At 42.9% G+C, this 11,442-nt stretch overlaps 1 protein-coding gene across 10 annotated transcripts in view; it reads right to left on the reverse strand.

Annotated features, from left to right (window-relative positions):
* Window positions 1–11,442, reverse strand: part of ZDHHC3 (zinc finger DHHC-type palmitoyltransferase 3) — a 50,573-nt gene that overhangs the window by 28,160 nt on the left and 10,971 nt on the right. For 7 of the 10 annotated variants that reach the window (XM_070391658.1, XM_070391655.1, XM_070391654.1 and 4 more), the window contains exon 1: window positions 11,213–11,432. The exons of 1 other annotated variant lie outside the window; for it this stretch is intronic. The gene's annotated coding sequence lies outside the window, so the exon portion shown is untranslated. Of the gene's footprint in view, window positions 1–6,932; window positions 6,956–11,212; window positions 11,433–11,442 lie in introns of those variants that run through there. 2 more of the 10 variants (XM_070391653.1, XM_070391660.1) reach the window with 2 other exon arrangements.

Consider the following 11,442-nt stretch of genomic DNA (forward strand, 5'->3'; position numbering starts at 1 on the left):
TTCCTCCCATCCTTGGGGTTGAGGGATGGTTCTTTGCCAAGGACCATTCCCCAGGGGCCTTGCTCAGAACTGGTTGCTCAGGCCTCTGGGGCAGGCACACAAGGAGGCTGGCGCACCCCAGGACCCACAATAACACCCCTGCCAGCTCTCCTACCCTCGGGGGGAGCCCTCGCCAGTCCCCTCCCAGCGCCTTCATCCCATTCCCTTGCCCTGGTGGCTCTCTAACATGCCTTTCACTCAATTCCCTCTGACTCAAAAAGACATTCATGAAGCAGCCACTAAATGCAAGGAATTGTGTAGGGGGCTCACACCCAGGGGATGAGGAGGACAACAAAGTGTGTGTGCTGCCCTGCTCAGTCCTCTCCCAGTCCTCTCCCAGCTCCCAATCTGGTAAGACCAGTCTTACTTGCTTTTTCCCTGCTAACTTGCAAGTCCCATTTGTTTAGCTTTGTAGCCTGATATCTGGCATGTGTATGCTCAAATGAGTATTTGAATAAATGGATATGTGAATCAGACACACCCCACAATAATCCTAACACATAGGTTTCTAGACAAAGGCCATGGAGTGAGTGGACCTGGGAGGCAGAGTGGAGGTGCTGGTGGGGTAGCTATATGAAATATTTACACACAGATTGGCTTCATAAACTCAAAATTATTTTCCTTTGGCTTAGAGAATAGGATAATCCAAATACTCAAAAACATAAATGAATATTTAACATATTAATACATCTAGTATCATGTTGGATTGCTGTCAGGGAGGCTGGTCTGGTATCCTCTTGAACTTGCCCCAAACATGGGCTTCGCACCTACACTAATTTTTACTAGTTAACTCAGTAAATAATCACTTAATTTAACAGGCCCACTGAAAGAAGGCAGCATCTTTTCTGCCATTTCTACAGTAATTCTCCCCTGAAATTCATCCTAAGGAGTACATCCATAACCTATGGTTTAAATCCTATGGTCTTAAGAATATGGTATTTGCCTCTTTAAAATCTTCTTCCATATCCAAGGAATTGACTAAAGAATCAGTGTTCACAGGCCAGCCGCACAACTTCAAAGATGAACAGATGGGCTTTAAAAACAAATTTAATCAAGAAATTAATTTATTTGGGCTAAAATTATCTTAATTTGTTGTAAGACTCCCAAAGAACTGTACATTTTATTCCCATTTTAGGTGATTCTCAGAAAAACAAAGAATGAACCATGAATTCACTGTCTGAGATGCCTCATAATATAGAATGAGTCACTAAGCGTTTTTCAAAGGGTGTGGTCCAAAGGAAAGGTGCCTTGTCTTCTGATTAAATCTGCCAGCCAAGGAAGGTGCCCAGACAGGCAGTGCTCTGGCTTCACCAGTGAGCTTGCATTGTTCCTCCCTCCTGCCTCCTGTCTGTCATTCTTAACCTCCACCAAAAATTTTAAAAAGGAAACTATTGCACCCCCAAACCAAACTCTATACACATTAAAGTTCATTGAGGGAACCAGGAAGTGGGAAGTTAAATTTGCCTTTTTGACTCGTAACTGGTCACCTTCTTATAAAACCCATCCATGCATGTACCCACTGGGACTCCTAACAAGGGGTCTTCATTTCAGAACAAAGTCTGGTTTTGGCCAGGCTAACAGTTCCTACACTTACTACAACTGGCTGCTTTACCAACTCCCAGCTTTCTAGAACTATTAAAAAATATACACACCCACATACAGGAGGATACAATGTGTGACACAAACACTTAATTTAACAGGCCCACTGTAGAAACTACCGCTCATTTGGGTAACACATTCTGCTTTCCCTTTTTATAAATGTGCTCTATCTGTGTTGCAACAATGAGAAAGATTAATGAGACAACTTTAAAACAAGACCACACATAAGATTAACTGTTGAAAAACAATCACTATCTGAGTCAGACCTTTCGAGTGGGAAGGAGCCTCAAAGACCATCGAGTGCATTTCAGTCAAACTCTTTTGTTTTACAAAAGAGAAAAATCAAAGTCTATTTGAGATTTTTGTCTAAAATATCAGTTTAGACAAAACATGCAGTGCTGTCTGCAGGAGTAGAGATGGACCCCAACATTAACTGAATGGCTATTATGACTGCAGATTCATAAAGCAGCTCGTTTTAATTCTTACAATAGCACAGTAGCTTTTGTTATTCACTGTATAGATACAGAGTGAGGTGCAGAGGTTTTGGTTAATGTTCTCAAGGTCAAACAAAGCGAGGAAGTGGTAAAGCCAGAATTCAAAAGCAGCTCTGCTTGTCACCACAGACCACATTTTGAGCATAGCACAGGGCTTCTCCTCCCTACCCTCTCCCCCTCACAAAGAGGAGAGGAGGAATGGCCAAGCAGGAAACAGGAGTTCTACTTCCTATGCCTCTCACGCATTTGATGGACCTGAGGAGAAGTCACTTCAACTTAGCTTTGTCTTCATCTCTAAAGAGAGCGGGAAGGCCTAGATCTCCACGCTGTGATTCTTTTTTTAAAAACCCAAGAAATGGAGTCTAAGCAGACTCTCCTCCCACTAGCTACTGGGAACCTATAATGCCCATTCTTAAAAAAATAAAGAGCACTCTTCCTCATGAGTCATTTCACTCTGTCAGCTGCCTCTTTCATGGATCGTATTTCCACTAGGCTAGCTGACCTCTTCCAAACTCTGGTCCAGCCTGTTCTACAGAGGGGAAAAAAATGAAGCTCAAGCCCTGGCTGGGTGCCTCAGTTGGTTGGATGTTCCATACACCAAAAGGTTGTGGGTTCGATCCCCGGTTGGGGCAGGAATGGAAGGCAACCGATCGATCCCCCCCCCCCCCCCCCCCCCCCGCAACCCTTCCTCTCTCTCTAAAAAAATAAAAGCTCAAAGAGTTAATTGATGTTATAAAATGTTAGGAAGGTTGCTAACGTCCTCTCTAGTTCTAATGAATGGTATCTACTAGTTGCTTCTACTGCCATTGCCTGCATTACCTCCTCCTTCCAGGGAGTCTGCAACCCAGCAGGAGAATTTTGATAAAGGTAATAATATATTACTGGCCTAGCCACCCAATTACTATTTGTCAATGAGTGTGATACTCTCAGTACAGGAACCCTTTGTAAGTTACACATTTTGTGCTCTTAAGGTGCGAGCCTGGCTGAACACCAGCCAACATTTAGAAGACTGGCCATGATTTAACTTAGGAAGTAGGAGGGCTGTAATGCTTTAGCCAGGGGTCACCTTAAGCTTGAGTCCCTAAAATCTGCTTCTGCTGATCTAGCACACTGCTTTTTCTGAGAGAAAGCCCACACATGCTAGACAGAGACCAACCAGCAAAGGTTCCCACCTAAGGATGTTAAAAATAGCACCCAACACCACATGGTGCCATGTGCAGGCATGCAGCCACTGTGACATCATCCAGGAAAAACCTTGGTCTTTTTTTTAGGGACAAAAAGCAAAAGTGCTTGGAGGGATCTGAAAAAAAGACCTAGAAAAGAGAGTGAGAGAACAGTTATTGTAACTATACCAGGTTTTGCAAAGGGATTCTATTTGAACAACCAATGGATCAAAGAAAAAATTAAACAGAAAATAAAAAAAGTTTCTTGAGACAAACTAAAATGGAAACACAATATACTAGAATTTGTGGGATTAAAAAGGAGGAGGAGGAGGAGGAGAAGGAGATGATGATCATGAATAAACAACCTAACTCTATGCCTTAAGGAATTGGGGGGGGGGGAACAACTGAGACCAAACTTAGGAGAAGAAAGAATAAAGACTAGAGCAGAAACAGAATAAAAATAATAGATAAACAAAATTGCAAACCCTTAGCCAGATTATCAAAGAAAAAAGAAAAAGGACCCAAAGCAACAAAATTATAAAGGAAAAAGGAGACATTACAATGAATACAACAGAAATTCAAAAGGTCATAAGAGGCTGGTATGAACAAACTATATGCCAACAAATTGGACAACCTAGAAGAAATAGAAAATCTAAATAGACCAATTAAAGTAAGGAGACGGAGCCAGTAATAAAAAACCTCTCCCAAAAGCCCAGGGCCAGATGGCTTCACTGGTGAATTTTAGCAAACATTTAAAGAATTAAAACCAATCCTTCTCAAACTCTTCCAAAACATTAAAGAGGAGGGAACATTCCCAAACTCATTTTACAAAGCCTACATTATCTTGATACCAAAACCAGAAAAGAACACTACTAGAAAAGAAAACTACAGGCCAATATCCCTGATAAATAATAGAGCAAAATTCTCTATAAATACTAGCAAATCGAATTCAGAACATATTAAAAGGATCTTACACCATGACCAATTGGGATTTATCCTTGGGGTGCAAGGATGGTTCAACATATACAAACCAATCAATGTGAACAAGAAAAGAATCACATGACCACCTCAATAGATGCAGAAAAAGTATTTGACAAAATTCAACATCCATTCATGATTTTTTAAAAAATTAACAAATCAGGCACAGAAGGAACAGATTGCAACACAATAAAAACCATATATTACAAGCCCACAGCTAATATACTCAATGGCAAAAGATTGAAGGGTTTTCCTCTAAGATCAGGACCAAAGACAAGGGTGACCACTCTCATTACTCCTAATCAACTAGTACTGGAAGTCCTAGCTAGAGCAATCAAGAAAAAAAAAAAGTATCTGAACTGGAAAGGAAAAAGTAAAATTGTCTCTTCACAAATGAAATAATTTTCTATATCGAAAATCCTAAAGACTCAATAAAAAAAAGAGTTAGATCTATTTAAAAAATCAATAAAGTTGCAGTATACATAGTTAACATATAAAAATCAGTAGCATTTTTATACAATAACAAATTTTCTGAAAAAGATATTAAGAAATTGATCCCACTTACAATAGTGTCAAAAACAATAAAGAGGAATAAGTTTAACTACGGAGTTGAAAGACCTCTACTCTGAAAACTACAAGACACTGATGAAAGAAATAGAAGAAGACAGAAATATGGGAAGGTATCCCATGTTCATAGATTGGAAGAATTAATATTGTTAAAATGTCAATACTACCAAAAGCCTTCAATAGATTCAATGCAATCCCTATCAAGATTCCAATGGCATTTTTTACAGGAGTAAATAAAAAACCACTCCTAATATTTACATAAAACCACAAAAGACCCCAAACAGCCAAAGAAATCCTGAGAAAGGAGAATAAAGTAGGAGGCATCACACTTCTGATTTCAAGCTATACTTTAAAGCTATGGTCATCAATACAGTATGGTACTGGCATAAAAACAGACAAGTAGATCAATGGAACAAAATCAAAAGCCCAGAAATAAACCCAAGCATATTTGGTCCACTATTATTTGACAAGGGAGCCAAGAATACTCAATGGAGAAAAGACTGTCTTTTCAATAAATGGTGCTGGGCCAATTGGATATTCACATGTAAAAGAATGAAACTGGACCTATTATCTTATACCACTCATAAGAATTAACTCAAAATGGACTAAAGACTTAAATGTAAGACCTAAAACCATGAGAACTGCTAGAAGAAAACACAGGAATAAAGCTCCTTGACATGAATCTTAGTAATAATTTTTTGGATATGACACCTAAATTACAAGAAACAAAATGAAAAGTAGGACATCAAACTAAAAAGAATCTGCACAGCAAAAGAAACCATCAACAAAGAGAAAGACAACCTATAGAATGGGAAAAACTATTTGTAAACCATATCTAATAAGGGGTTAATATCCAAAATATATAAAGAACTCATATAACTCAGCAGCAAAAAAACCAAACAAACCAATTAAAAAATGGGTAAAGGACCTTAATAGACATTTCTCCAAAGATATATGAAAGGCCAATAGGTACATGAAAAGATCCTCAACATCACTAGTCATTAGGGAAATGCAAATTAAAACCATCCTATATAATAAAAGGTAAGTTGTTAAGAGAGTAAATTCAATGAGTTCTTCTGGGAGGCTATGCCAAACAGAATGAAGAAAGTGTGGAGTAAAGAGGCCAGAATTCTACTCCCAGTCCTATCAGTCATTAACGTTGTGATTTTGGGCAAGACAGCTACCCTCCTTGGGCCTCCGCTTCCTCATCTATAAAACAGGCGAGAAGACAGAGCTGACTGCTTGGGTTCCTTCTTTAGGTCTGAGATTCTGATTCCTCTCTTCTCTGGAACAAATTCAATGTTTCCTTTGTTAATTTCTTGGATTTTTATATTTTTATCAAAAGCATCCCTTAAATTCCTTTCCCCATCATTTTATTTAAAAAAAAACCCATCTATAAGTGTTAGCAATTTCTCTGAACATTTTCAGTTTTTTCAATCAAATATACCATTTCCTTTTGTACATTCATTTATTTTTTTTGTCAGAGTAGAAAAGCACTATCAAAATACATCACATTTACAAAGTGGCAAAAGAGAAGCCTTAAAATCCAAAGTTAAATATGACCATTTTTCAATGTTTAAATGTTTGCATATCTAGGATCTGTTCTAAGTTTTACAACCTAGTGAGATATGCATTTTAGGGTAATATGAGGCTTAGAGAGGTTAACTGAGTTGCTCTAAGTCACAGAACTAGTTAGTGGCAAAGTACACATCATTGGAGTGGATGCCCAATCCTCTTGCCACCATAGATCCTTATCTTCCCAACCAACCTGCCTTTCTAGATTCCCTGCTACTATTTCTTGGCTTAGAAATGTATACTTTGTACATAGCAAAGTTAAAACTTATTGCAACGGGACTGGACTTGTCCCACTAGGCTCATTTACCAACGTGAAAAATCGATTCCATCCAAAGGTGTTCCATCCCCATGGACCCTGCAGAGGAGACATTCACGTCTCAGGTACCAAGAAAGTCCCAAGTTCAATCGCCAAGTCTCTACATACCAGGAAGTTTGCAGTTTGGAGAAAGCTATGAAAAGATGTGGTTTTCCTGGATGAATGACTATTAGGTGGGGCATGCAAATGGAGCCTTCTCACCTTCACAGCTCACTGCACCTTCACCGCCAGAAATGACCTGGACATGTGTCTCTGGAAATCTGCTTCCAAAGAGGAAGGCAAAGGATTAAAAACGTAAAAACAGGAAGTTATCTAGAGGGAGTATGTAAGTAGACTCTTTTTTTCCCTCCCAACAGGTCATTATCCTGACATCACTCCCCTATTTCTACTTCAGATTCTGTTACTTTCTATGGCTATCCGGGTGTGTATGTGTTTAGATAGTTCCAGATTTACTAATCACGATATGTGACCCCCTTTTCGAACATATGCCCTAATGCAGGGCCACCCTCTCAAAATGAAGCACACTTGTGAAGACCCTTCCTCTAAATAAGAATAAGTTTTATCCATGTATTCCTATCAACTTTTCTATCAATGTGATCGTAAGCTATAATTTCCAGAACAGCAAGGCAGACACAGACCTGCTGGCTAGGTTACGACAGGTTACTTATATTGAATATTCTTTAAGACAAAATACAGGCATAACAAATGCAAAGCACTTATAGGAAACAGATCTACAGAGAAAACAGTAGCTCACACTTCTGCTTTTCTGGGGTGCTAGGCCAACTGTGAAAATGCAAAGGAAAAAGACCTAAAATTTGGCTACCTCTTTTACGACTGGGAATAAAATGTTTGTTCCTCTGCTGGGCTTATAGGAGCTTTCCGCAACTTCAGCACCACGGACTCTGCCCCGAAGCTCTTCTGTCCCCGGCTTTTACTGCTTTAATGAACCACAGCTAGGTTTTTGTTGCCGGCTAGTGGCTAGCAGCAGGTCTTTACCTCTTGCCCTTGATACCTGGCCAGCACAATTAGCACCTTATTATAGGCTGGCCTCTTGTCTAATTACCACGAGTCTCAACTGAACATTTTATTTTATTGTCTTGTTCATGCACTAGTTCAAGTGCCTGGGCTCTCCAGCTATAAGTCCTGAACTTCTTTTAGGGAGGCATGTGTTTTCAGTTTACCTCTTCAGGCCCTGAGCACACTACTCATGAGCATGCAAACAACTACTTCCTGCTTGTCTGAAGAGCTCCTAGGAGTCTATTCTGGGTGTAAAGCACATGATTGGAATTGGATCTCCAGGCTTATCTCAGTCCTCCGTACCAGATCCGCTGGTACTGAGTGCCCTCCTCAGCTCCTTTGGGTTAAGCTCTACTCAGCCTTTTAGATGAGGGAAAAGGTGTGTAACCTCATCTAAAAGGTGTTAGACCGGAATTTCTCATTAGCACCACATTCTATGTTCCTCTAAAAAAAAAAAAAAAAAAAAGATTTCAGAGATGGGAGTTTATGTTTGAACAGACTCCTTGCTTTTAACATTAAAACAAACTATGGCTTATAGGGCAGTTACTAATTCCATTATCAACATAGGCCTCCTTCAGCAAATACTCCAGTGAATGTAATGGGCCTGGAGGGGAGACTGCCCAAAGGGATGGCTAGGTGTACAAGTATGGGAGCCAGATTACCTGGTCTCAAATCCTGGCTCTGCCACTTACTACCTTGGTCTAGACCAGCGGTTGGCCAACCGGTGGTCCGAGGATCAGGTCCAAAAGGTGGGCGACCGCTGGTCTAGACAATTACCGTCTCTGCACCTCAGTTTCCCAATCTGTAAAACAGAGATAGCAGAGGCTGTCTCACAGAACTATTGTGAGAACTGAATCAGATAATCTTTGTAAAGTGTTTTAAAACAGTTCTTGGCATATAATAATCACTAGGCAAGTTTGTGTTAAACAGAATTAATAGAGCACAGAGATTTAGAATAGACAGACCTACAAAGCAGTATGCTCCCCAAAGAATCTGACAGTGATGGAAAAATTAGCTGGTTTAATAGAATGTGCTATCCTTGGCTTCTTGATTTTCTGGCTAACATAAATTCTTTAAATTGCTTCAATAAACCAAAAAAGAACTCTGAATTTATGGGTTTTTAAAATGTCTAATGCTTGCCCTAGCTGGTCTGGCTCAGTGGATAGAGCGTTGGCCTGCAGACTGAAGGTTCCCAGATTCAGTTCTGATCAAGGGCACATGCCTGGGTTACGGGCTCCATCCCCAGTAGGGGGCGTGCAGGAGGCAGTTGATCAATGATTCTCATTGTTGATGTTTCTCTCTCTCTCTCTCACTCTCCCTTCCTCTCTGAAATCAATAAAAAAAAATATATATTTTTAAAAATGTCTAATGCTTTATCACAACAAATGGGGTGGGATGAAAATGTCCTGGTGGCATTGAAGTAGAACAATTAGGGAAGGTGTCATTGTTTTAGTAGAGAATTTAGAATGAACATTCTACTGTTTCCACCTCTCACCTACTTAGCCTAACATGTCTGACATCATTCATAATATCATTTAGCACATACTGCCAAACCTTCTCCATCAAGGAACTTTTAGTCAGTTGTCAGGGAAACAGTTCAGAGATGTTCTATATTTTAAAGATTTTTATATAGAGATGATTCCATGGTATCCAAACTCAGACTCTTCTTTCTGTATCTTTTCTGATCTGTCCATTTGCTTCCACTTTTTAAATCTCCAGTCCTCTTAAATATCCTACCTACTAAGATTCCAGATCCAGGGTCTCTCCTTTCTGAGAAACCTCTAGCACAAAACACCCCTTTTAATACCAGCAGTCCCTCGTTATCTCATCCCAGAGTTCCTCGCATGGAATCCAGGCGTCCAACCAACCACACACAAAGGCATCTATGTGCCACAACAGCTGGGGTGCCTCTGCTTTTATTCGTAAGGAAACCCTTCCAGCTTCACCTTTTCCAATTTCCCTGGAGGGCAAAGTCCTCCCCTGCAAGCCATCTTCCCTGTAGAGATCTATGTAGAGACATAAGAAACAACTAATGTCTAAGAAGTGATCATCTCTGTATTTTGGGGAATCAGCAGTTTAGTGCTTAACAATGTGGGAGGGTATTTTCTTTCTGTACCTTCTTCCTCTGACCCACCTGTCTATCCCACTGTGCTCATTAGCGCCACCATCATAGCTCTTAACCACCATGTTCTCTGGTTACATTGGCCCTGGAGAGCCTCCCCTTCTGCCTGGGGAGGGTGTCTGGGCAGAAGTTGTGTTTCGCTTGTCTTAGGGTTCCAAAGCTGGCCCAAAGCCCATCCATAGTAAGCTCGCAATAGTTAAGATCTGTGAAACTGTATTGAAGATACCGTCTGCAAAACACCAAACATCTTTTTGGATGATCAGCCATCTTGTCTTGAAAACAAGAAGATTCTTGAAAAAAATGGGACATTTGGACCCAGTTGGGTTGGTTGGGCGTCGTCTATGCACCTGCATCTATTACTGGTCAGGGCAAGTGCCTGGGATCCCTGCTCAGGGAGCATGCGGAGGGCATGGGATGGATGTTTCTCTCTCACACAGATGTTTCCCTCTCCCCCTTCCCCTCTCTCACCCCCTTCCTCTCTCTAGACATGTCCTCTGGCGAAGATTTTTAAAAAGAGGGGGTGCATTTGGAAAAGTTACCAGATACCCTCTTTGCTTCTTTTGGTTAACTTTCCTGCATTTATCCACATGGCTCCTTTAAAAACTGTACCATACCCCGTTTGCCCCGCCTTAATGGGCTCCTTCAGTGACCCCATATTCACCTTGCAGGTATCCTTTCTGGATATCCAAGGCCCATGGTCCTATGCGGCCATCGCCTGGGCTGTTTCCCCCTACCCTCAGCACACACCTCTAAGCGGCTGTCCACAGCTCCCAGAATCGCCCCATCAAGCCAGGGCTCCCAGCCAGCCACCGCTGGGAAGCGCCGGGGACGCCTGGGCACTGCGCCGCTCGCCAGCGCCGGTGACCAAGGCTCCCCTCCGCCGGGACAAGGGAATCCGGCAAAGTCCTGGGTCAGCGGTAGGTCAGCCCGAGAGAGCGAGAGCGGAGGAGGGGAGAGCAGAATCCCCAGGGTGGAGTGCGGACGCCTCGGGGCTCACTCCTGGCCCGGACCCTACCCACCAGGAACAACCTAAAGCGGGCTTCATCGCCTCCTCTTTTCAACCTCCCCAGGGGCCAGGGAAATGCAGGGCCAGGGGGGTAGGGGAGGGCGGGGAGACGGCCCCCCGGGCCGATCACGAAGTCCGCTCCCTCACTCGGGGTGTCTGTCTGTCTCTCTAGCACATGACCGGCTACTTCACACGCACACGACCTGCTCCTTCACCTCCAGCCGCGAGCACACTGCGCCGCGCGTCTCTCCCACGGAGCCACCGGCTCCGTCCCGGCCCGCGCCCTCGCCGCACCCCGGCGTTTCCACCCAACCCCAGTTCCGCCTCCCAACTGACCATGAAGTCGGAGGCAGTTCCCCAGTCCCAGGCCCCTGGCGAGGCTCCCGCCGCAGCCGCCGTCGCCTCCCCCTGCAGTCCGCGACCTGGGACCCGGCCTCGGGCCGCAGCGATGGCTCCCGGGCACGAGGCGCCGCGGCTCCCGGGACTCGGCCAGACACCCGGCGGCGCACAGGAGAAGCCCATGGAGCTCCCGGCTCCGGCGGTGGCGCCTACAGGGGCGGCCGCCG

The sequence above is a fragment of the Myotis yumanensis genome, unplaced genomic scaffold, assembly GCF_028538775.1.
Source record: "Myotis yumanensis isolate MYYU_CA2020_CCGP unplaced genomic scaffold, mMyoYum1.0.hap1 SCAF_14, whole genome shotgun sequence".
Taxonomy (NCBI): domain Eukaryota; kingdom Metazoa; phylum Chordata; class Mammalia; order Chiroptera; family Vespertilionidae; genus Myotis; species Myotis yumanensis.